We start from the raw sequence: 22,456 nt of genomic DNA, 5'->3' as shown, positions 1-22,456 counted from the left end.
CATTTAGGTGCTACAATTGTTAAAATCTTTTAACCCCCTCCGGCCCTCCGCAGCGTCCCGATCTTAAAAAAACTTACGCCTCCATCGAACTAATGTCCGTTTTCCTCCGAAATCAACTTGTTCCTTTCCAACCTCTGCCCCGGGGCCGAAATGTGGGGTGCAATCATATCTAGCGCTAAAGCACCGGATCCCTTCCGAACTCCGAAGTTAAGCGTGCTAGAGCAGGAATAATACTAGGGTGGGTGAGCACCTGGGAGGACCTCGTGCTGCACCCCTCTTTCGCTCCTTTCGATTCCTTCTCGGGAAACAAGCTGATGTAATCGTATTCGATTAAGTTTCCTTCGCAACGAATTTCATGGATTAGGGTTTCTTAGCATTCCCGGAGCTCATTTAGGAGCTACAATCGTTAAATTCTTTTAACCCTCTCCGGCTCTCCGCAGCATCCCGATCTTAAAAAAACTTACGCCTCCATTTAACTAATGTTCGTTTTCTTGCGAAATCAACCTGTTCCTTTCCAACCTCTACGCGGGGACCGTAATGTGGTGTCCGATCATATCTAGCGCTAAAGCAACGGATCCATTCTGAACTCTGAAGTTAAGCGTGCTAGAGCTGGAATAGTATTAGGATGGGTGTTCTCCTAGGAAGACCTCGTGATGCACCTCTCTTTTGCTCCTTTCGATTCCTTCCCGAGAAGCAGGCCATTGCTCCAACGTCGTAAACGTATTCGATTAAATTTCCCTCGTAACGAATTTCATGGATTAGGGTTTCTTAGCGTTCCCGGAGCTCATTTAGGAGCTACAATCGTTAAAATCTTTTAACCCCTTTCGGGTCTCCGCATTGTCCCAATCTTAAAAAACTTACGCCACCATCTAACTAATTTTCGTTTTCTTGCGAAATCAACCTGCTCCTTTCCAACCTCTGCCCCGGGGCCGAAATGTGGGGGTGCGATCATATCTAGCACTACAGCACTGGATCCCTGTCGAACTCCGAAGTTAAGCGTGCTAGAGCTGGAATAGTATTAGGATGGGTGACCTCCTGGGAAGACCTCGTGCTGCACCACTCTTTCGCTCCTTTCGATTCCTTCCCGAGAAACAGGCCGGCGTCTTCGTCGGCGTAATCATATTCGATTAAGTTCCTTCACAACGAATTTCTCCGTTTAGGGTTTCTTAGCGTTCTCGGAGCTCATTTAGGAGCTACAATCGTTAAAATCTTTTAACCCCCTTCGGGTCTCCGCAGCATCGAGATCTTAAAAAACTTACGCCACCATCTAACTATTTTTTGTTTTCTTGCGAAATCAACCTGCTCCTTTCCAACCTCTGCCCCGGGGCCGAAATGTGGGGGTGCGATCATATCTTGCGCTACAACACCGGATCCCTTCCGAACTCTGAAGTTAAGCGTGCTAGAGCGGGAATAGTACTAGGCTGGGTGACCTCCTGGGAAGACCTCGTGCTGCACCCCTCTTTCGCTCCTTTCGATTCCTTATCGAGAAACAAGCCGGCGTCTTCGTCGGGGTAATCGTATTCGATTAAGTTCCTTCGCAACGAATTTCACAGTTTAGGGTTTCTTAGCGTTCTCGGAGCTCATTTAGGAGCTACAATCGTTAAAATCTTTTAACCCCCTCCGGGTCTCCACAGCTTCCCGATCTTAAAAAACTTACGCCACCATCTAACTAATTTTCGTTTTCCTGCGAAATCAACCTGCTCCTTTCTAACCTCTTCCCCTAGGTCGAAATGTGGGGGTGCGATCATATCTAGCGCTACAGCACCGGATCCAGTCCGAACTCCGAAGTTAAGTGTGCTAGAGCTGGAATAGTATTAGGATGGGTGACCTCCTGGGAAGACCTCGTGCTGCACCACTCTTTCGCTCCTTTCGATTCCTTCTCGAGAAATAGGCCGGCGTCTTCGCCGACGTAATTGTATTCGATTAAGTTTGCATCGCAACGAATTTCACGGTTTAGGGTTTCTTAGCGTTCCCAGAGCTCATTTAGGAGCAAAAATGGTTAAAATCTTTTAACCCGCTCCAGTTGTCCGCAGCATCCCGATCTTAAAAAAACTTATGCCTCTATAGAACTAATGTCCATTTTCCTACGAAATCAACCTGTTCTTTTCCAACCTCTGCCCTGGGGCCGAAATATGGGGTGCGATCATATGTAGCGCTAATGCACCAGATCCATTCCGAACTCCGAAGTTAAGCGTGCTAGAGCGGGAATAGTACTAGGGTGGGTGACCTCCTGGGAAGACCACGTTGTGCACCCTTCTTTCGCTCCATTCGATTCCTTCCAGAGAAATAGGCCGGCGTCTTCGCCGACGTAATCATATTTGATTAAGTTTCCATCGCAATGAATTTCACGGTTTAGGGTTTCTTAGCATTCTCGGAGCTCATTTAGGAGCTACAATCGTTAAAATCTTTTAATCCCCCCTGGCTCTCTGCAGCGTCCCGATCTTAAAAAAACTTACGCCTCCATCTAACTAATGTTCGTTTTCCTGCGAAATGAATCTGTTGCTTTCCAACCTATGTTGCAAGGCCGAAATATGGGGTGCGATCATATCTAACGCTAAAGCACCGGATCCATTATGAACTTCGAAGATAAGCTTGCAAGGGAAGGAATAGTACTAGGGTGCGTGACCTCCTGGGAAGACCACGTTGTGCACCCTTCTTTCGCTCCATTTGATTCCTTCCTGAGAAACAAGCTGCGTCTTCGCCGACGAATCGTATTCGGTTAAGTTTCCTTCGCAACGAATTTCACGGTTTAGGGTTTCTTAGCATTCTCGGAGCTCATTTAGGAGCTACAATCGTTAAAATCTTTTAACCCCCTCCGGGTCTCCGCACCGTCGAGATCTTAAAAACACTTACGCCTCCATCTAACTAATGTTCGTTTTCCTGCGAAATCAACCTGCTCCTTTCCAACCTCTGCCCTGAGGCAAAAATGTGGGGTGCGATCATATCTAGTGCTAAAGCACCGGATCCCTTTTGAACTTCGAAGTTAAGCATGCTAGAGCGGGAATAATACTAGTGTGGGTGACCTCCTGGGAAGACCTCGCTCTGCACCCCTCTTTCGTTCCTTTCTATTCCTTCCCGAGAAACAGGTCGGCTTCTTCGCCGGCGTAATCGTATTCGATTAAGTTCCTTCGCAACGAATTTCACGGTTTAGGGTTTCTTAGCGTTCTCGGAGCTCATTTAGGAGCTATAATCGTTAAAATCTTTTAACCCCCTCCGGGTCTCCGCAGCGTCCCGATCTTAAAAAACTTACGCCACCATCTAACTAATTTTCGTTTTCCTGCGAAATGAACCAGCTCCTTTCCAACCTCTGCCCCGGGGCCGAAATGTGAGGGTGCGATCATATCTAGCGCTACAGCACTGGATCCCTTCCGAACTCCGAAGTTAAGCGTGCTAGAGCGAGAATAGTACCAGGTTGGGAGACCTCCTGGGAAGACCTCGTGCTGCACCCCTCTTTCGCTCATTTCGAGTCCTTCCCAAGAAACAGGCCAGCGCTCCGACGATGTAATCGTATTCGATAAAGTTTCCTTCCAAACGAATTTCATGGATTAGGGTTTCTTAGAGTTCCCGGAGCTCATTTAGGAGCTACAATTGTTAAAATCTTTTAACCCCCTTCGGCCCTCCGCAGTGTCCCGATCATAAAAAAACTTACGCCTCCATCGAACTAATGTCCGTTTTCCTTCGAAATCAACCTGTTCCTTTCCAACCTCTGCCTCGGTGCAGAAATGTGGGGTGCAATCATATCTAGCGCTAAAGCACCGGATCCCTTCCAAACTCCAAAGTTAAGCGTGCTAGAGCGGGAATAATACTAGGGTGGGTGAGCACCTGGGAGGACCTCGTGCTGCACCCCTCTTTCGCTCCTTTCGATTCCTTCCCGGGAAACAGGCTGATGTAATCATATTCGATTAAGTTTCCTTCGCAATGAATTTCATGGATTAGGGTTTCTTAGCATTCCCGGAGCTCATTTAGGAGCTACAATCGTTAAATTCTTTTAACCCTCTCCGGCTCTCCGCAGCATCCCGATCTTAAAAAAACTTACGCCTCCATTGAACTAATGTTTGTTTTCCTGCGAAATCAACCTGTTCCTTTCCAACCTCTACGCGGGGACTGTAATGTGGTGTCCGATCATATCTAGCGCTAAAGCAACGGATCCATTCTAAACTCTGAAGTTAAGCATGCTAGAGCTGGAATAGTACTAGGATGGGTGTCTTCCTAGGAGGACCTCGTGATGCACCCCTCTTTTGCTCCTTTCGATTCCATCCCGAGAAGCAGGCCATTGCTCCAATGTCGTAAATGTATTCAATTAAATTTCCCTCGTAACGAATTTCATGGATTAGGGTTTCTTAGCATTCCCGGAGCTCATTTAGGAGCTACAATCGTTAAAATCTTTTAACCCCCTCTGGCTCTGTACAGCATCCCGATCTTAAAAAAACTTACGCCTCCATTGAACTAATGTCCGTTTTCCTGTGAAATCAACCTGTTCGTTTCCAACCTCTGCGCCGGGGCCGAAATGTGGGGTGCGATCATATCTAGCGCTAGAGCACCAGATCCATTCCGAAATCTGAAGTTAACCGTGCTAGAGCTGGAATAGTATTAGGATGGGTGTCCTTCTGGGAAGACCTCGTGCTGCACCCCTCTTTCGCTCCTTTCGATTCCTTCCTGAGCAACAGGCCGGCGCTCCGACGACGTAATCGTATTCAATAAAGTTTCCTTCCCAACGAATTTCATGGATTAGGGTTTCTTAGCGTTTCTGGAGCTCATTTAGGAGCTACAATCGTTAAACTATTTTAACCCCCTCCGGCTCTCTGCAGCATCCCGATCTTAAAAAAACTTACGCCTCCATTGAACTAATGTCCATTTTCCTACGAAATCAACCTGTTCCTTTCCAACCTCTGCTCCGGGGCCGAAATGTGGGGTGCGATCATATCTAGCGCTAAAGCATCAGATCCATTTCGAACTTCGAAGTTAAGCGTGCTAGAGCGGGAATAGTACTAGGATGGGTGACCTCCTGGGGAGACCTAATGCTGCACCTTTCTTTTGCTCCTTTCGATTCCTTCTCGAGAAATAAGCCGGCGCTCCACCGACGTAATCGTTTTCGATTAAGTTTCATTCACAACGAATTTCATGGATTAGGGTTTCTTAGCATTCCCGGAGCTCATTTTGGAGCTACAATCGTTAAAATCTTTTAACCCTTTCTGGCTCTCCGTAGTATCCCAATCTCAAAAAAACTTATGCCTCCATCGAACTAATGTTCGTGTTCCTGCGAAATCAACCTGTTCCTTTCCAACCTCTGCGCGGGGACCGAAATGTGGGGTACGATCATATCTAGCGCTAAAGCACCGGATCCATTCCGAACTCTGAAGTTAAGCGTGCTAGAGCTGGAATAGTACTAGGATGGGTGTCCTCCTAGGAAGACCTTATGATGCACCCCTCTTTCGCTTCTTTCAATTCCTTCCCGAGAAATAGGTCGGCGCTCCATTTTCCTATGAAATCAACCTGTTCCTTTCCAACCTCTGCTCCGGGGTCGAGATGTTAGGTTCGATCATATCTAGCGCTAAAGCACTGGATCCATTCTGAACTCCGAAGTTAAGCGTGCTAGAGGGGGAATAGTACTAGGGTGGGTGACCTCTTGGGAAGACCACGTTGTGCACCCTTCCTTCGCTCCATTCGATTCCTTCCGGAGAAACAGGCCGGCATCTTCGCCGACGTAATCGTATTTGATTAAGTTTCCTTCACAACGAATTTCACGGTTTAGGGTTTCTTAGCGTTTCTGGAGCTCATTTAGGAGCTACAATCGTTAAACTATTTTAACCCCCTCCGGCTCTCTGCAGCATCCCGATCTTAAAAAAACTTACGCCTCCATTGAACTAATGTCCATTTTCCTACGAAATCAACCTGTTCCTTTCCAACCTCTGCGCGGGGACCGAAATGTGGGGTACGATCATATCTAGCGCTAAAGCACCGGATCCATTCCGAACTCTGAAGTTAAGCGTGCTAGAGCTGGAATAGTACTAGGATGGGTGTCCTCCTAGGAAGACCTTATGATGCACCCCTCTTTCGCTTCTTTCAATTCCTTCCCGAGAAATAGGTCGGCGCTCCATTTTCCTATGAAATCAACCTGTTCCTTTCCAACCTCTGCTCCGGGGTCGAGATGTTAGGTTCGATCATATCTAGCGCTAAAGCACTGGATCCATTCTGAACTCCGAAGTTAAGCGTGCTAGAGGGGGAATAGTACTAGGATGGGTGTCCTTCTGGGAAGACCTCGTGCTGCACCCCTCTTTCGCTCCTTTCGATTCCTTCCTGAGCAACAGGCCGGCGCTCCGACGACGTAATCGTATTCAATAAAGTTTCCTTCCCAACGAATTTCATGGATTAGGGTTTCTTAGCGTTTCTGGAGCTCATTTAGGAGCTACAATCGTTAAACTATTTTAACCCCCTCCGGCTCTCTGCAGCATCCCGATCTTAAAAAAACTTACGCCTCCATTGAACTAATGTCCATTTTCCTACGAAATCAACCTGTTCCTTTCCAACCTCTGCTCCGGGGCCGAAATGTGGGGTGCGATCATATCTAGCGCTAAAGCATCAGATCCATTTCGAACTTCGAAGTTAAGCGTGCTAGAGCGGGAATAGTACTAGGATGGGTGACCTCCTGGGGAGACCTAATGCTGCACCTTTCTTTTGCTCCTTTCGATTCCTTCTCGAGAAATAAGCCGGCGCTCCACCGACGTAATCGTTTTCGATTAAGTTTCATTCACAACGAATTTCATGGATTAGGGTTTCTTAGCATTCCCGGAGCTCATTTTGGAGCTACAATCGTTAAAATCTTTTAACCCTTTCTGGCTCTCCGCAGCGTCCCGATCTTAAAAAAACTAACGCCTCCATCGAACTAATGTCCGTTTTCCCCCGAAATCAACTTGTTCCTTTCCAACCTCTGCCTTGGGGCCGAAATGTGGGGTGCAATCATATCTAGCGCTAAAGCACCGGATCCCTTCCGAACTCCGAAGTTAAGCGTGTTAGAGCAGGAATAATACTAGGGAGGGTGATCACCTGGGAAGACCTCATGCTGCACCCCTCTTTCGCTCATTTCGATTCCTTCCCGAGAAACAGGCCGACGTAATCGTATTCGATTAAGTTTCCTTCGCAACGAATTTCATGGTTTAGGTTTTCTTAGCGTTCTCGGCGCTCATTTAGGAGCTACAATCGTTAAAAGCTTTTAACCCCCTCCGGGTCTCCACAGCGTCTCGATCTTAAAAAACTCACACCACCATCGAACTAATGTTCGTTTTCCTCCGAAATCAACCTGGTCCTTTCCAACGTCTGCCCCGCGGCCAAAATGTGGGGGTGCGATCATATCTAGCGCTACATCACAGGATCCCTTTCGAATTCTGAAGTTAAGCGTGCTAGAGCGGGAATAGTACTAGGGTGGGTGACCTCCTTGGAAGACCTCGTGCGGCTCCCCTCTTTCGTTCCTTTCGAATCCTTACTGATAGACAGGCAGGCGCTTCGCCGACGTAATCGTATTCAATTAAGTTTCCTTCGCAACGAATTTCACGGATTAGGGTTTCTTAGCGTTCCCGGAGCTCATTTAGGAGCTACCATCGTTAAAATCCTTTAACCCCCTCCGGCTCTCCGCAGCATCCCGATCTAAAAAAACTTACGCCTTCATCGAACTAATGTCCGTTTTCCTCCAAAATCGACCTGTTCCTTTCCAACCTCTGCTCCGGGGTCGAAATGTGGGGTGCGATCACATCTAGCGCTAAAGCACCGGATCCATTTCGAACTCTGAAGTTAAGCGTGCAAGAGCAGGAATAGTACTAGGGTGGGTGACCTCTTGGGAAGACCTCGTGCTGCACCCCTCTTTTGCTCCTTTCAATTCCTTCCAGAGAAATAGGCCGACGCTCCATCGACGTAATCATATTCGATTAAGTTTCCTTCGCAACGAATTTCATGGATTAGGGTTTCTTAGCATTCTCGGAGCTCATTTAGGAGCTACAATCGTCAAAATCTTTTAACCCTCTCCGGCTCTCCGCAGCATCCCGATCTCAAAAAAACTTACGCCTCCATCGAACTAATGTTCGTTTTCCTACGAAATCAACCTATTCCTTTCCAACCTCTGCGCGGGGACCGAAATGTGGGGTGCGATCATATCTAGCGCTAAAGCATCGGATCCATTCCGAACTCTAAAGTTAAGCGTGCTAGAGCTGGAATAGTACTAGGATGGGTGTCCTCCTAGGAAGACCTCGTGATGCACTCTCTTTCTCTTCTTTCGATTCCTTCCCGCGAAACAGGTCGGCGCTCTAACGACGTAAACGTATTCGATTAAGTTTCCTTCGCAACGAATTTCATGGATTAGGGTTTCTTAGCGTTCCTGGAGCTCATTTAGGAGCTACAATCATTAAAAGGTTTTAACCCCCTTCGCCTCTTCGCAACGTCCCTATCTGAAAAAAACTTACGCCTCCATCGAACTAATGTCCATTTTCCTATGAAATCAACCTGTTCCTTTCCAACCTCTGCTCCGGGGTCGAAATGTTAGGTTCGATCATATCTAGCGCTAAAGCACCGGATCCATTCTGAACTCCGAAGTTAAGCATGCTAGAGCGGGAATAGTACTAGGGTGGGTGACCTCCTGGGAAGACCACGTTGTGCACCCTTCTTTCGCTCCATTTGATTCCTTCTGGAGAAACAGGCCGGTGTCTTCACCGACGTAATCGTATCTGATTAAGTTTCCTTCGTAACGAATTTCACGGTTTAGGGTTTCTTAGCATTCTAGGAGCTCATTTAGGAGCTACAATCGTTAAAATCTTTTAACCCCCTCTGGCTCTCCGCAGCGTCCCGATCTTAAAAAAACTTACGCCTCCATCGAACTAATGTTCGTTTTCCTGCGAAATGAATCTGCTCCTTTCCAACCTCTGCCCTAAGGCGGAAATGTGGGTTGCAATCATATCTAGCGCTAAAGCTCCGGATCCATTCCGAACTCCGAAGTTAAGCTTGTTAGGGTGGGAATAGTACTAGGGTGGGTGACCTCCTCGGAAGACCACGTTGTGCACCCTTCTTTCGCTCCATTCGATTCCTTCCTAAGAAACAAGCTACGTCTTCGCCGACGTAATGGTATTCGATTAAGTTTCCTTCGCAATGAATTTCACGGTTTAGGGTTTCTTAGCATTCTCGGAGCTCATTTAGGAGCTACAATCGTTAAAATCTTTTAACCCCCTCTGGCTCTCTGCAGCGTCCCAATCTTAAAAAAACTTAAGCCTCCATCGAACTAATGTTCGTTTACCTACGAAATGAATCTGCTACTTTCCAACCTCTGCCCCAAGGCCGAAATTTAGGGGTGCGATCATATCTAGCGCTACAGCACCGGATCCCTTCTGAACTCCAAAGTTAAGCGTGCTAGAGCAGGAATAGTACTAGGCTGGGTGACCTCCTAGGAAGACCTCATGCTACACCTCTCTTTCGCTCATTTCGATTCCTTCCCGTGAAATAGGCTAGCGTTTCTGCCGACGTAATCGTATTCGATTAAGTTTCCTTCCCAACGAATTTCACGATTTAAGGTTTCTTAGTGTTCCCAGAGCTCAATTTGGAGCTACAATCGTTAAAATCTTTTAATGCCCTCCGGCCCTCCGCAGTGTCCCGATCTTAAAAAAACTTACTCCTCCATCGAACTAATGTCCGTTTTCCTCGAAATCAACTTGTTCCTTTCCAACCTTTGCGCGGGGACCAAAATGTGGGGTGCGATCATATCTAGCGCTAAAGCACCGGATCCCTTTTGAACTTCGAAGTTAAGCGTGCTAGAGCGGGAATAGTACTAGGGTGGGTGACCTCTTGGGGAGACCTCATGCTGCACCTTTCTTTTGCTCCTTTCGATTCCTTCTCGAGAAATAGGCCGGCGCTCCATCGACGTAATCATTTTCGATTAAGTTTCCTTCGCAATGAATTTCATGGATTAGGGTTTCTTAGCATTCCCGGAGCTCATTTAGGAGCTACAATCGTTAAAATCTTTTAACCCTCTCTGACTCTCCGCAGCATACCGATCTCAAAAAAACTTACACCTCCATCGAACTAATGTTCGTTTTCCTGCGAAATCAACCTGTTCCTTTCCAACCTCTGCGCGGGGACCGAAATGTGGTGTGCGATCATATCTAGCGCTAAAGCACCGGATCCATTCAGAACTCAGAAGTTAAGCATGCTAGAGCTGGAATAGTACTAGGACGGGTGTCCTCCTAGGAAGACCTCGTGATGCACCCCTCTTTCGCTTCTTTCGATTCCTTCCCGAGAAATAGGTCGGTGCTCCAACGACGTAAACGTATTCGATAAGTTTCCTTCACAATGAATTTCATGGATTAGGGTTTCTTAGCGTTCCCGGAGCTCATTTAGGAGCTACAATCGTTAAAAGCTTTTAACCCCCTTCGCCTCTCCGCAACGTCCCTATCTGAAAAAAACTTACGCCTCCATCGAACTAATGTCCATTTTCCTATGAAATCAACCTGTTCCTTTCCAACCTCTACTCCGAGGTCGAAATGTTGGGTTCGATCATATCTAGCGCTAAAGCACCGGATCCATTCTGAACTTCGAAGTTAAGCGTGCTAGAGCGGGAATAGTACTAGGGTGGGTGACCTCCTGGGAAGACCACGTTGTGCACCCTTCTTTCACTCCATTCGATTCCTTTCGGAGAAACAGGGCGGCGTCTTCGCCGACGTAATCGTATTTGATTAAGTTTCCTTTGCAACAAATTTCACGGTTTAGGGTTTCTTAGCATTCTCGGAGCTTATTTAGGAGCTACAATCGTTAAAATCTTTTAACCCCCTCTGGCTCTCCGCAGCGTCCCGATCTTAAAAAACTAACGCCTCCATCGAACTAATGTTCGTTTTCCTGTGAAATGAATATGCTCCTTTCCAAGCTTTGCCCCAAGGCCGAAATGTGGGGTGCAATCATATCTAGCGCAAAAGCTCTGGATCCATTCCGAACTCCGAAGTTAAGCTTGTTAGGGCGGGAATAGTACTAGGGGGGGTGACCTCCTCGGAAGACCACGTTGTGCACCCTTCTTTCACTCCATTCGATTCCTTCCTGAGAAACAGGCTGCGTCTTCGCCGACGTAATCGTATTCGATTAAGTTTCCTTCGCAATGAATTTCACGGTTTAGGGTTTCTTAGCATTCTCGGAGCTCATTTAGGAGCTACAATAGTTAAAATCTTTTAACCCGCTCTGGCTCTCTGCAGCGTCCTGATCGGGGCTGTCGAACACCAATAGATTAGTTGAATAAGAATTTTGATTTGCAGCAAGGGTGCAACCCTAAGTCGTCTCCCAACGAACCTCAAGCGTATCTGTCAAAACAAGGCTAAACGGGGGGGGGGGGGGAAGTTTTTGATAAAAAACAGAAAACTAAACAAGCAAGAACACAAGAAATCAAGATGCAATCAATTACAAACCAACCTTCTATCCCAGTTTTCATCGCCTTCTCAATAAACCATTTGTTTAGTTTCAATTCTCAAATCAAAAACTAGAATAATCCTTTAACAACCGCCAAAGATTGGAAAGAAAACCAATAAACAGATTTCAGAAACCTCTTAGTTCGATTTATCAGTTTTGATTCCCCTTATTGCACAGATTCGAGACTGATTGTTCTTGCTTCTAGTTAAAGCCTCAACCGAGCACAAAAACCTTGGATTCTCAAACAAAGACAATGCATGCATTCATCCAACTGGCATCAACACATACACAGATTTAAGAGAGAACAGAAACAAGAGAACAACAAAGTTAAAACTAAAAAATGATTTCCATTAAAACCAAAGACTCAAACCGGGAACAAGGATGGTATTGCAACTGATTACAGAACCTTAGCCCTCCATCTTGACAAGAACAATGGGGAGAATGAAATCTGGCTACTGTTCACGCCCTCTCCAAGAATGCTCTCCAAATCGGCCACTTAAGGTGCTTAAGTAGAGCTTAAGGAGGAAACCCTAGGTTACAGCCACTTCACAGCCGATTTCGGATAGGTTAGCGTACGTTATGGGCTTCGGCCTCTTCATAATAATTGTAGATCAGGAAGATTAGATGAATTTGGGCTTTTGAATCACTTGATTTAGATATCGGACGCCCAAGATATGGCCCTTTTAAGGAATCAGCATCTGTGCAGCTTTCCTAATTTGACCCAACTTCTCAGCCCCGACTTTGAAGTGCTGTTTGAAGGCCCAAACGAACTCGGATTTGGACAAACCATACCATTACAGAAATCCCTAGAAGTTCTCTACAATATCTCTGAAGACATCATCTTCATTCTGGAACTTTATCTTAGCCAAAATACTGAAGGAAGTGTAGGAGGTTAAATCTGCTAAAATTGCCCTTACTTCTCTTTCTCCAATTTCCAAGATATCTCATTGCCATCAAGACGTTTCATGCCCCATATCATGCTCCCATAGCCCATAAACCTGGAAAAATAAAGTAAAATAGTGTGAAGCCCAATTTCTATAAAATAAAACCAAGATGAATAAAAAGGACACATTTAATGTGCAAAAAAGACTAAATTTGAGGGCTAAATAATATGAGAATATGTGTTCTATCACGTCCCAATCTTAAAAAAACTTAAGCCTCCATCGAACTAATGTTCGTTTTCCTGCGAAATGAATCTGCTCCTTTCCAACCTCTGCCCCAAGGCCGAAATGTGGGGGTGCGATCATATCTAGCGCTACAGCACCAGATCCCTTTCGAACTCTGAAGTTAAGCGTGCTAGAGCGGGAATAGTATTAGGCTGGGTGACCTCCTAGGAAGACCTCGTGCTACACCCCTCTTTCGCTCATTTCGATTCCTTCCTGTGAAACAGGCTAGCATTTCTGCTGACGTAATCGTATTCGATTAAGTTTCCTTCCAAACGAATTTCACGATTTAAGGTTTCTTAGTGTTCCCGGAGCTCAATTAGGAGCTACAATCGTTAAAATCTTTTAACCCCCTCCGGCCCTCCGCAGTGTCCCGATCTTAAAAAAACTTACGCCTCCATCGAACTAATGTTCGTTTTCCAGCGAAATCAACTTGTTCCTTTCCAACCTCTGCCCCGGGGCCGAAATGTGGGGTGCAATCATATCTAGCGCTAAAGCACCGGATCCCTTCCGAACTCCGAAGTTAAGCGTGCTAGAGCGAGAATAATACTAGGGAGGGTGATCACCTAGGAAGACCTCATGCTGCACCCCTCTTTCGCTCCTTTCGATTCCTTCCCGAGAAACAGGCCGACGTAATCGTATTCGATTAAGTTTCCTTCGCAACGAATTTCATGGTTTAGGTTTTCTTAGCGTTCTCGGCGCTCATTTAGGAGCTACAATCGTTAAAATCTTTTAACCCCCTCCGGGTCTCCACAGCGTCTTGATCTTGAAAAACTCACGCCACCATCGAACTAATGTTTGTTTTCCTCCGAAATCAACCCGCTCCTTTCCAACCTCTGCCCCGTGGCCGAAATGTGGGGGTGCGATCATATCTAGCGCTACATCACAGGATCCCTTCCGAACTCTGAAGTTAAGCGTGCTAGAGCGGGAATAGTACTAGGGTGGGTGACCTCCTTGGAAGACCTCGTGCGGCTCCCCTCTTTCGTTCCTTTTGAATCCTTACTGATAAACAGGCAGGTGCTTCGCCGACGTAATCGCATTCGATTAAGTTTCCTTCGCAACGAATTTCACGGATTAGGGTTTCTTAGCGTTCCCGGAGCTCATTTAGGAGCTACAATCGTTAAAATTCTTTAACCCCCTCCGGCTCTTCGCAGCGTCCCGATCTAAAAAAACTTACGCCTCCATCGAACTAATGTCCGTTTTCCTCCGAAATCAACCTGTTCCTTTCCAACCTATGCTCCGGGGCCGAAATGTGGGGTGCGATCACATGTAGCGCTAAAGCACCGGATCCATTCCGAACTCTGAAGTTAAGCATGCTAGAGCGGGAATAGTACTAGGGTGGGTGACTTCCTGGGAAGACCACGTTGTGCACCCTTCCTTCGCTCGATTCGATTCCTTCCGGAGAAACAGGCCAGCGTCTTCGTCGACGTAATCGTATTTCATTAAGTTTCCTTCGCAACGAATTTCACGGTTTAGGGTTTCTTAGCATGCTCGGAGCTTATTTAAAAGCTACAATCGTTAAAATCTTTTAACCCCCTCCGGCACTCCGCAGCATCCTGATCTTAAAAAAACTTACGCCTCAATCGAACTAATGTTTGTTTTCCTGCGAAATGAATCTGCTCATTTCCAACCTCTGCCCCAAGGCCGAAATGTGGGGTGCGATCATATCTAGCGCTAAAGCACCGGATCCATTCCGAACTCCGAAGTTAAGCTTGCTAGGGTGCGAATAGTATTAGGGTGGGTGACCTCCTGGGAAGACCACGTTGTGCACCCTTCTTTTGCTCCATTCGATTCCTTCCTGAGAAACAGGCCGGCGTCTTCGCTGACGTAATCGTATTCGATTAAGTTTCCTTCACGACGAATTTCACGGTTTAGGGTTTCTTAGCATTCTCGGAGCTCATTTAGGAGCTACAATCGTTAAAATCTTTTAACCCCCTCGGGGTCTCCGCAGCGTCCCGATCTTAAAAACACTTACGCCCCCATTGAACTAATGTTGGTTTTCCTGCAAAATGAACCTGCTCCTTTCCAACCTCTGCCACAGGGCCGAAATGTGGGGGTGCGATCATATCTAGCGCTACAGCATAGGATCCCTTTCGAACTCCGAAGTTAAGCGTGTTAGAGCGGGAATAGTACTAGGGTGGGTGACCTCCTAGGAAGATCTCGTGCGGCTCCTCTCTTTCGTTCCTTTCGAATCCTTACCGAGAAACAAGCAGGCGCTTTGCCGACGTAATCGTATTCGATTAAGTTTCTTTTGCAATGAATTTCATGGATTAGGGTTTCTTAGCATTCCCGGAGCTCATTTAGGAGGTGCAATTATTAAAATCTTTTAACCCCCTCCGGCTCTCCGCAGCGTACCTATCTTAAAAAAACTTACGCCTCCATCGAACTAATGTCTGTTTTCCTCCGAAATCAACCTGTTCCTTTCCAACCTCTGCTCCGGGGCTGAAATGTGGGGTGCGATCACATCTAGCGCTAAAGCATCGGATCCATTCCGAACTCCGAAGTTAAGCGTGCTAGAGCGGGACTAGTACTAGGGTGGGTGACCTCCTGGGAAGACCACGTTGTGCACCCTTCTTTCGTTCCATTCGATTCCTTCCGAAGAAACAGGCCGGCGGCTTCGCCGACGTAATCGTGTTTGATTAAGTTTCCTTCGCAACGAATTTCACGGTTTAGGGTTTCTTAGCATTCTTGGAGCTCATTTAGGAGCTATAATCGTTAAAATCTTTTAACCTCCTCTAGCTCTCCGCAGCGTCCCGATCTTAAAAAAACTTAAGCCTCCATCGAACTAATGTTCGTTTTCCTGCGAAATGAATATGCTCCTTTCCAACCTCTGCCCCAAGGCCGAAATGTGGGGGTGCGATCATATCTAGCGCTACAGCACCGGATCCCTTCCGAACTCGGAAGTTAAGCGTGCTAGAGCGGGAATAGTACTAGGCTGGGTGACCTCCTAGGAAGACCTCGTGCTACACCCCTCTTTCGCTCCCTTCGATTCCTTCCCATGAAACAGGCTAGCATTTCTGCCGATGTAATCGTATTCGATTAAGTTTCCTTCCCAACGAATTTCACTATTTAAGGTTTCTTAGTGTTCCCGGAGCTCATTTTGGAGCTACAATCGTTAAAATCTTTTAACCCCCTCCGGCCCTCCGCAGCGTCCCGATCTTAAAAAAACTTACGCCTCCATCGAACTAATGTCCGTTTTCCCCTGAAATCAACCTGTTCCTTTCCAACCTCTGCTCCGGTGTAACGCCCTGCTCCCACTTACGGGTGTTACTCGTGAACAATCACCCGAATTGTCCACCTGCCCGGCCTTAGGTGAAGGGTGGACCATGTTTCAAGACGAAACGCCCTAGGTGGGAACTAGACTCGTCCTTCCCTTCCCTGAACCCCAGGATTCACTAGTAGAATTGGGCTTTAACCACACCACATAGGCTAATAAAGAAAATCTCCTTCAAACTCCCAATTGCCATTTTCTCATTTTTATTTAATTCTTTTCCATCCAAGAATTTTACCGGGCTCCATAAATAACCATTTAAATCAATCCATTGATTGATTACTAATTTTTGGAGGAAAAACTCAAATTTTCAATTTTCCAAATTTTTGGCATTTTCTCCAAAAATGCCCGAAAAATCCATTTATTTTGAAAATTCCTCCGGGGCCCAAAATCAATTAAGAAATGGCCCAAACTCCCCAAAAATCCAAATTTTTAAAAAAATTTCGGCTTGTGGGGCCCACGGCGCGCCTGATAGCATGCATATTTATGCTATATTTTGGCATTTCACCTCAGTCTTATTACGCCATTTGAAGTAATTTTTGCTGATCTTTCATGGTTTCTATTTTATTATACTTCAAATCATCCTTACACTATTTTCTATCTTACTTCTATGGATCCAAGCTTGCTTAACTTTAGGGAATATTGGATGGGCTAGAGAAGCAGCTGGAAAAGACTTGAAGTGGCTCATTTCGGACTTCATGAGGGTAGGCCGGCCTTGGGCAATTGTGGGACTCATCTAAAGGAGCTTGGGCTCACTTTCAAGGAGCAGATTTGGGCTGCTCGATTTTGCTGTTTTGGGCTCACTTATCCCTTTTCTGTTGGGCTAGGCCCAACCCTAGCCTTCCTAGCTCTTCCTTTCTTAGCCATGTATTTAAGGCCTCTTATCACTTATTTCCAAGAGGATTGGAGAGGAGAAAAAGAGAGGAGATTCTGGCCGTTTTCTTGTTGTTAGCATTTTGTTGTTTTCTTCATTTTGTCTCCATTTTGTCTTCCTTGCTGTAATGAAAGGCTAGAGCTATTGTAACTGGTTGTGTATCTTGAACCCGTGTGGAATCTGAGTCTCGGATGAGCTGCAAAAACCTGGTTTGTTTGTTTTAATCTTATTCATTTCCATTTGGTTTAGTTTGAGCAGATTTTCGAATGCATGGAGTGTTGGAAATGTATGCCCTAAAGACATGTTTTGTTTAATTTATGGTAATGATGTTTCTTTTATTTAGTTCATGGCACATATATTATTTGCATTTAATTGTTGGAAAAGTGTCCATGCTATTAAGTAAGTGATTCATGTGATGGGTCGTTCTTCACAGTTAGGCATGAATCATGGGTACTTAATAAGCAAGAAAAATATTACTCTTGATCTTTTAATAGAACTGGGCATTCTATCATGATAAGATCATTGTGCAATAGATCCTAATGGAGGATGGCTTTCTTTAGCCAGTAAACAGTCCGTTTACTCTAATTGTACAAGCGCATTTGGAATGCGTAGAGTGGACCTGTGATAAAAGCTAATGACAAAGTACTAATTATCATGGAGCTAGTCTATCACTGCTACTACGTGGACGAGTACTCTAATACTTGAGTATTAGTTGGTGGTCTAGTGAACCTAGAGCTATATTCTTAGATTCATTGTAGGTGAGGTCTATCAAAGATCAATATCCTTTTGAGTTGGGAGTATGGTTTCTAATTAGCTAAGACAGACTAATACAAGATAGTTTCTGTGATTCACCCCCTTGTGATTGTCCAAGAATAATCAAATAATCCAGGGCCCTGGGAACGTGACTTAAGAGTGTGTGCTTCTGGGTAGCTCCCAGTGATAAGCAAGTACATTCGAGTAGTCACGGATTATTGGACTAGTGATCTAAGGATGGTAGAAATCATTTAGAGAGGTGTTAGTACATTATTCCTTTCTAAATGATGGGTGTTACGCAGAGGGGTATTTTCGTCATTACACTAGTAGGTCAAAGACATGGCATATGCAAAATTATTCGTGGGGTCAGTGTTACCATATGGTGATAGTTGGAACACTTAGAATGACAAAATATAGCTACTAGGTAGCAGAGATATTTTGGTCATTTTAGTAGCCGTGAATAATTTATCTTTTGGTCCCCGGGGTAGCTCGATGTACCTCATGTATTTTTTAATACATTTGGCTTGTTGGGTGAATTACATTGAGAGAGAATTATTTTATTCAGGATGGTCCATAATTAATTGGGCTAGAATAAAATAATAGTTCATTAGTTTAATTAATTAATTGGCTAACCCAATTAGAAAATTAATTAAATGGACTTGGCCCATTAGGGTTTGGCCCACTAGGGTTTTAACCCTAGGGTTCTCCCTATATATATCTCTCTTTGGTTGTTTTTCATCCAAGGTCGTTTTTGCTCTTCTTCACCGAAAGAGAGGCCACAAGTTCGAGTCATACTCCAGAAGATCGGAAGAGTGCTTTTGAGTTCTAATGCGAAGGAGCCGAAGGATTGCAGGACAGCCGTCGTCTCCACTACGAGAAGAAGTTCCTGCTCATCCTGCTCCTATCGCTCTATTCCGTCCGGTAATCCACCGAAAAAGTAAGTCTCCTAGATTCTAATCTATATGAGGAACGTTTTTTGATTAAAACGCTTCCGTTGCATACTTTTGTATCCTCGTTCATGATCCTTCATGGAGTTCATGACAGGTTTGTGTGAATTTGCATGGATTCATTTTCTGTTAAATGCTTAAGAGAACAGAGTGTTGTAGCCGGTTGGTATAACATCTCGGAAATGAATATAATGTGCTTGAATGGTTGTTCTTGCATAGCTCCGGATGGGTTGAATAGAGAGTGAATGGTTGCATTTCGTTTATAAGAGATTTCTATATTCATTTTGTTGTTCCAATCATTCTAATCCTTGGACGGTTGTTGGGGATGTTTTAAGTTTGATATCCGGAGATTAAAACATCTAACAAGCCAAGATTTATAGGTTGGACAAGGAAGATTTCACAGAGGGGACAAATACACAGCTGGTTGCATTTCATTTACTGATTTCCATTTCATTTCTGTTTTGTTACTTAGTTTTCTGTCAACCCCCCCCTAAACAAACTGTTGTTTATATTGGTTCTCCTTGTTGGTAGAAGAAAGTGAGGCTCCTTGTGAGAGACGACTTAGGGTGCACTTTGCTGCAAACTAGAGGAGAGATACATAGATATCTAATTCTGGAGTGGTTCGACAGCCGGCCACCCATGGCTAATACTCAAGTTTTCAAAACATACCGAATTCCAAAATTGAACTTTCTTTAGCGTACTTAGTTTATCAAAATGTCATCTTTCACCTAGATTTGGAATCGTCAAAAGCAATTAAGTCAATTTTGAGATATCGTTGATTGAACGAAGTTGTCTTTTTCTTCTTTCAAGTTTTCTATAATGGACCCATGGCTTGAACTCAAGTTTTCTAAACTTCCCGAAATCTGAAATTGAACTTTCTTTAGCATAATTAGTTTATCAAAATGTCATCTTCCACCTTAATTTGGAATCGTCAAAAGCAATCCAGACAATTTTAAGATATTGTTGATTGAACAAAGTTGACTCTTTCTTCTTTAAAGTGTTGTACAATGGACCCATGGCTAAAACTCAAGTTTTCAAAACTTCTCGAAATCCGAAATTGAACTTTCTTTAGCGTAATTAGTTAATCAAAATGTCGTCTTTGAGCTACATTTGGAATAGCCGAAAGCAAATGAGTCAATTTTGAGATATCATTGATTGAACAAAGTTGTCTTTTTCTTCTTTCAAGTTTTCTACAATGGACCCATGGGTAAAACTCAAGTTTTCTAAACTTCCCGAAATCTGAAATTGAACTTTCTTTAGCGTAATTAGTTCATCAAAATGTCGTCTTTCACAAAGATTCGGAATTGTCGAAAGCAAATGAGTCAATTTTGAGAAACCGTTGATTGAACAAAGTTGACTCTTTCTTGTTTCAAGTGTTCTACATTGCACCCATGGCTAAAACTCAAGTTTTCAAAACATACCGAAATCTAAAATTGAACTTTCTTTAGCGTACTTAGTTTATCAAAATGTCCTCTTTCACCAAGATTTGGAATCGTCGAAAGCAAATGAGTCAATTTTGAGAAATGGTTCATTGAACAAAGATGACTCTTTCTTGTTTCAAGTGTTCTACATTGGACCCATAGCTAAAACTCAAGTTTTCTAAACTTCTCGAAATCTGAAATTGAACTTTGTTTAGCGTAATTAGTTTATCAAAATGTCGTCTTTCACCAAGATTTGGAATCGTTGAAAGCAAATGAGTCAATTTTGAGAAATCGTTGGTTGAACAAAGATGACTCTTTCTTGTTTCAAGTGTTCTACAATGCACCCATGGCTAAAAGTCAAGTTTTCTAAACTTCCCGAAATCTGAAATTGAACTTTCTTTAGCGTAATTAGTTTATCAAAATGTCATCTTTCACCTAGATTTGGAATCGTCAAAAGCAATTCAGTCAATTTTAAGATATTGTTGATTGAACAAAGTTGACTCTTTCATCTTTCAAGTGTTGTACAATGGACCCATGGCTAAAACTCAAGTTTTTAAAACTTCCCGAAATTCGAAATTGAACTTTCTTCAGTGTAATTAGTTAATCAAAATGTCGTCTTTTAGCTACATTTGGAATCGCCGAAAGCAAATGAGTCAATTTTGAGATATCATTGATTGAACAAAGTTGACTCTTTCTTGTTTCAAGTGTTCTACATTGGACCCATGGTGAAAACTCAAGTTTTGTAAACTTCCAGAAATCCGAAATTGAACTTTTTTTAGCATAAATAGTTTATCAAAATGTCGTCTTTCACCTAGATTTGGAATCCTCAAAAGCAATTAAGTCAATTTTGAGATATCGTTGATTGAACAAAGTTGTCTTTTTCTTCATTCAAGTTTTCTACAATGGACCCATGGCTAGAACTCAAGTTTTCTAAACTTCCCGAAATTCGAAATTGAACTTTGTTTAGCATAATTAGTTTATCAAAATGTCATCTTTCACCAAGATTTAGAATCGTCGAAAGCAAATGAGTCAATTTTGAGAAATCGTTCATTGAACAAAGATGACTCTTTCTTGTTACAAGTGTTCTACATTGCACCAATACCTAAAACTCAAGTTTTATAAACTTCCCGAAATCTGAAATTGAACTCTCTTTAGCGTAATTAGTTTATCAAAATGTCGTCTTTCACCTAGGTTTGCAATCGTCAAAAGCAAATGAGTCAATTTTGAGATATCGTTGATTGAACAAAGTTGACACTTTCTTGTTTCAAGTGTTCTACATTGGACCCATGGCTAAAACTCAGGTTTTCTGAACTTTCCGAAATCTGAAATTGAACTTTCTTTAGCGTAATTAGTTTATCAAAATGTCACCCTTCATGTAGATTTGGAATCATCAAAAGCAAATCAGACAATTTTAAGATCTTGTTGATTGAACAAAGTTGACTCTTTCTTCTTTAAAGTGTTGTACAATGGACCCATGGCTAAAACTCAAGTTTTCAAAACTTCTCGAAATCCGAAATTGAACTTTCTTTAGCGTAATTAGTTAATCAAAATGTCGTCTTTGAGCTACATTTGGAATAGTCGAAAGCAAATGAGTCAATTTTGAGATATCATTGATTGAACAAAGTTGTCTTTTTCTTCTTTCAAGTTTTCTACAATGGACCCATAGCTAAAACTCAAGTTTTCTAAACTTCCCGAAATCTGAAATTGAACTTTCTTTAGCGTTATTAGTTTATCAAAATGTCATCTTTCACCTAGATTTGGAATCGTCAAAAGCAATTAAGTAATTTTGAGATATCGTTGATTGAACAATGTTGACTCTTTCTTGTTTCAAGTGTTCTACATTGGACCCATGGCTAAAACTCAAGTTTTCAAAACATACCGAATTCTGAAATTGAACATTCTTTAGCGTAATTAGTTTATCAAAATGTCATCTTTCACCTAGATTTGGAATCGTCAAAAGCAATTAAGTCAATTTTGAGATATCGTTGATTGAACAAAGTTGTCTTTTTCTTCATTCAAGTTTTCTACAATGGACCCATGGCTAGAACTCAAGTTTTCTAAACTTCCCGAAATTCGAAATTGAACTTTGTTTAGCGTAATTAGTTTATCAAAATGTCATCTTTCACCAAGATTTGGAATCGTCGAAAGCAAATGAGTCAATTTTGAGATATCGTTCATTGAACAAAGATGACTCTTTCTTGTTTCAAGTGTTCTACATTGGACCCATAGCTAAAACACAAGTTTTCTAAACTTCCCGAAATCCCAAATTGAACTTTCTTTAGCATAAGTAGTTTATCAAAATGTCATCTTTCACCTAGGATTGGAATCGTCAAAAGCAAATGAGTCAATTTTGAGATATCGTCGATTGAACAAAGTTGACTCTTTCTTGTTTCAAGTGTTCTACATTGGACCCATGGCTAAAACTCAGGTTTTCTGAACTTTTCGAAATCTGAAATTGAACTTTCTTTAGCGTAATTAGTTTATCAAAATGTCACCCTTCATGTAGATTTGGAATCATCAAAAGCAAATCAGACAATTTTAAGATCTTGTTGATTGAACAAAGTTGACTCTTTCTTCTTTCAAGTGTTGTACAATGGACCCAT

At 43.5% G+C, this 22,456-nt stretch overlaps 4 non-coding genes and 31 pseudogenes across 4 annotated transcripts; all 35 read left to right on the top strand.

The window, feature by feature from the left end:
• The first annotated feature begins 155 nt into the window (after nt 1-155).
• LOC127800837 (5S ribosomal RNA) lies at nt 156-275 on the top strand (annotated as a pseudogene).
• A 267-nt stretch (nt 276-542) lies between these two features.
• LOC127800917 (5S ribosomal RNA) lies at nt 543-662 on the top strand (annotated as a pseudogene).
• A 278-nt stretch (nt 663-940) lies between these two features.
• LOC127800887 (5S ribosomal RNA) lies at nt 941-1,060 on the top strand (annotated as a pseudogene).
• Nucleotides 1,061-1,338: 278 nt separating this feature from the next.
• Nucleotides 1,339-1,458, top strand: LOC127800890 (5S ribosomal RNA). The gene has a single exon (XR_008022901.1). It is a non-coding gene; the product is annotated as a 5S ribosomal RNA (ribosomal RNA).
• Nucleotides 1,459-1,736: 278 nt separating this feature from the next.
• On the top strand, nt 1,737-1,856 carry LOC127800871 (5S ribosomal RNA; annotated as a pseudogene).
• Nucleotides 1,857-2,135: 279 nt separating this feature from the next.
• On the top strand, nt 2,136-2,255 carry LOC127800849 (5S ribosomal RNA; annotated as a pseudogene).
• A 676-nt stretch (nt 2,256-2,931) lies between these two features.
• Nucleotides 2,932-3,051, top strand: LOC127800895 (5S ribosomal RNA; annotated as a pseudogene).
• A 278-nt stretch (nt 3,052-3,329) lies between these two features.
• LOC127800831 (5S ribosomal RNA) lies at nt 3,330-3,449 on the top strand. The gene has a single exon (XR_008022860.1). It is a non-coding gene; the product is annotated as a 5S ribosomal RNA (ribosomal RNA).
• A 278-nt stretch (nt 3,450-3,727) lies between these two features.
• On the top strand, nt 3,728-3,847 carry LOC127800889 (5S ribosomal RNA; annotated as a pseudogene).
• Nucleotides 3,848-4,512: 665 nt separating this feature from the next.
• Nucleotides 4,513-4,632, top strand: LOC127800906 (5S ribosomal RNA; annotated as a pseudogene).
• A 278-nt stretch (nt 4,633-4,910) lies between these two features.
• On the top strand, nt 4,911-5,030 carry LOC127800915 (5S ribosomal RNA; annotated as a pseudogene).
• Nucleotides 5,031-5,308: 278 nt separating this feature from the next.
• LOC127800903 (5S ribosomal RNA) lies at nt 5,309-5,428 on the top strand (annotated as a pseudogene).
• A 103-nt stretch (nt 5,429-5,531) lies between these two features.
• Nucleotides 5,532-5,651, top strand: LOC127800907 (5S ribosomal RNA; annotated as a pseudogene).
• A 279-nt stretch (nt 5,652-5,930) lies between these two features.
• On the top strand, nt 5,931-6,050 carry LOC127800901 (5S ribosomal RNA; annotated as a pseudogene).
• Nucleotides 6,051-6,153: 103 nt separating this feature from the next.
• LOC127800904 (5S ribosomal RNA) lies at nt 6,154-6,273 on the top strand (annotated as a pseudogene).
• Nucleotides 6,274-6,551: 278 nt separating this feature from the next.
• LOC127800912 (5S ribosomal RNA) lies at nt 6,552-6,671 on the top strand (annotated as a pseudogene).
• A 278-nt stretch (nt 6,672-6,949) lies between these two features.
• Nucleotides 6,950-7,069, top strand: LOC127800894 (5S ribosomal RNA; annotated as a pseudogene).
• Nucleotides 7,070-7,336: 267 nt separating this feature from the next.
• Nucleotides 7,337-7,456, top strand: LOC127800905 (5S ribosomal RNA; annotated as a pseudogene).
• Nucleotides 7,457-7,733: 277 nt separating this feature from the next.
• Nucleotides 7,734-7,853, top strand: LOC127800860 (5S ribosomal RNA; annotated as a pseudogene).
• Nucleotides 7,854-8,131: 278 nt separating this feature from the next.
• LOC127800899 (5S ribosomal RNA) lies at nt 8,132-8,251 on the top strand (annotated as a pseudogene).
• Nucleotides 8,252-8,528: 277 nt separating this feature from the next.
• On the top strand, nt 8,529-8,648 carry LOC127800891 (5S ribosomal RNA; annotated as a pseudogene).
• Nucleotides 8,649-8,927: 279 nt separating this feature from the next.
• Nucleotides 8,928-9,047, top strand: LOC127800908 (5S ribosomal RNA; annotated as a pseudogene).
• Nucleotides 9,048-9,326: 279 nt separating this feature from the next.
• On the top strand, nt 9,327-9,446 carry LOC127800897 (5S ribosomal RNA; annotated as a pseudogene).
• A 278-nt stretch (nt 9,447-9,724) lies between these two features.
• Nucleotides 9,725-9,844, top strand: LOC127800886 (5S ribosomal RNA; annotated as a pseudogene).
• Nucleotides 9,845-10,122: 278 nt separating this feature from the next.
• Nucleotides 10,123-10,242, top strand: LOC127800909 (5S ribosomal RNA; annotated as a pseudogene).
• A 277-nt stretch (nt 10,243-10,519) lies between these two features.
• Nucleotides 10,520-10,639, top strand: LOC127800885 (5S ribosomal RNA; annotated as a pseudogene).
• A 278-nt stretch (nt 10,640-10,917) lies between these two features.
• On the top strand, nt 10,918-11,037 carry LOC127800910 (5S ribosomal RNA; annotated as a pseudogene).
• A 1,622-nt stretch (nt 11,038-12,659) lies between these two features.
• Nucleotides 12,660-12,779, top strand: LOC127800922 (5S ribosomal RNA; annotated as a pseudogene).
• Nucleotides 12,780-13,058: 279 nt separating this feature from the next.
• LOC127800882 (5S ribosomal RNA) lies at nt 13,059-13,178 on the top strand (annotated as a pseudogene).
• Nucleotides 13,179-13,445: 267 nt separating this feature from the next.
• Nucleotides 13,446-13,565, top strand: LOC127800893 (5S ribosomal RNA; annotated as a pseudogene).
• Nucleotides 13,566-13,842: 277 nt separating this feature from the next.
• On the top strand, nt 13,843-13,962 carry LOC127800900 (5S ribosomal RNA; annotated as a pseudogene).
• A 279-nt stretch (nt 13,963-14,241) lies between these two features.
• On the top strand, nt 14,242-14,361 carry LOC127800892 (5S ribosomal RNA; annotated as a pseudogene).
• Nucleotides 14,362-14,641: 280 nt separating this feature from the next.
• On the top strand, nt 14,642-14,761 carry LOC127800896 (5S ribosomal RNA; annotated as a pseudogene).
• A 278-nt stretch (nt 14,762-15,039) lies between these two features.
• Nucleotides 15,040-15,159, top strand: LOC127800902 (5S ribosomal RNA). Its single transcript, XR_008022902.1, has one exon. It is a non-coding gene; the product is annotated as a 5S ribosomal RNA (ribosomal RNA).
• Nucleotides 15,160-15,439: 280 nt separating this feature from the next.
• Nucleotides 15,440-15,559, top strand: LOC127800913 (5S ribosomal RNA). Its single transcript, XR_008022903.1, has one exon. It is a non-coding gene; the product is annotated as a 5S ribosomal RNA (ribosomal RNA).
• The last annotated feature ends 6,897 nt before the right edge of the window (nt 15,560-22,456 follow it).

Source organism: Diospyros lotus, chromosome 4, assembly GCF_014633365.1.
Source record: "Diospyros lotus cultivar Yz01 chromosome 4, ASM1463336v1, whole genome shotgun sequence".
In the NCBI taxonomy this organism is placed as follows: domain Eukaryota; kingdom Viridiplantae; phylum Streptophyta; class Magnoliopsida; order Ericales; family Ebenaceae; genus Diospyros; species Diospyros lotus.
Note: the sequence above shows the minus strand (reverse complement) of the source record. Positions and strands in the feature narration are given on the sequence as shown.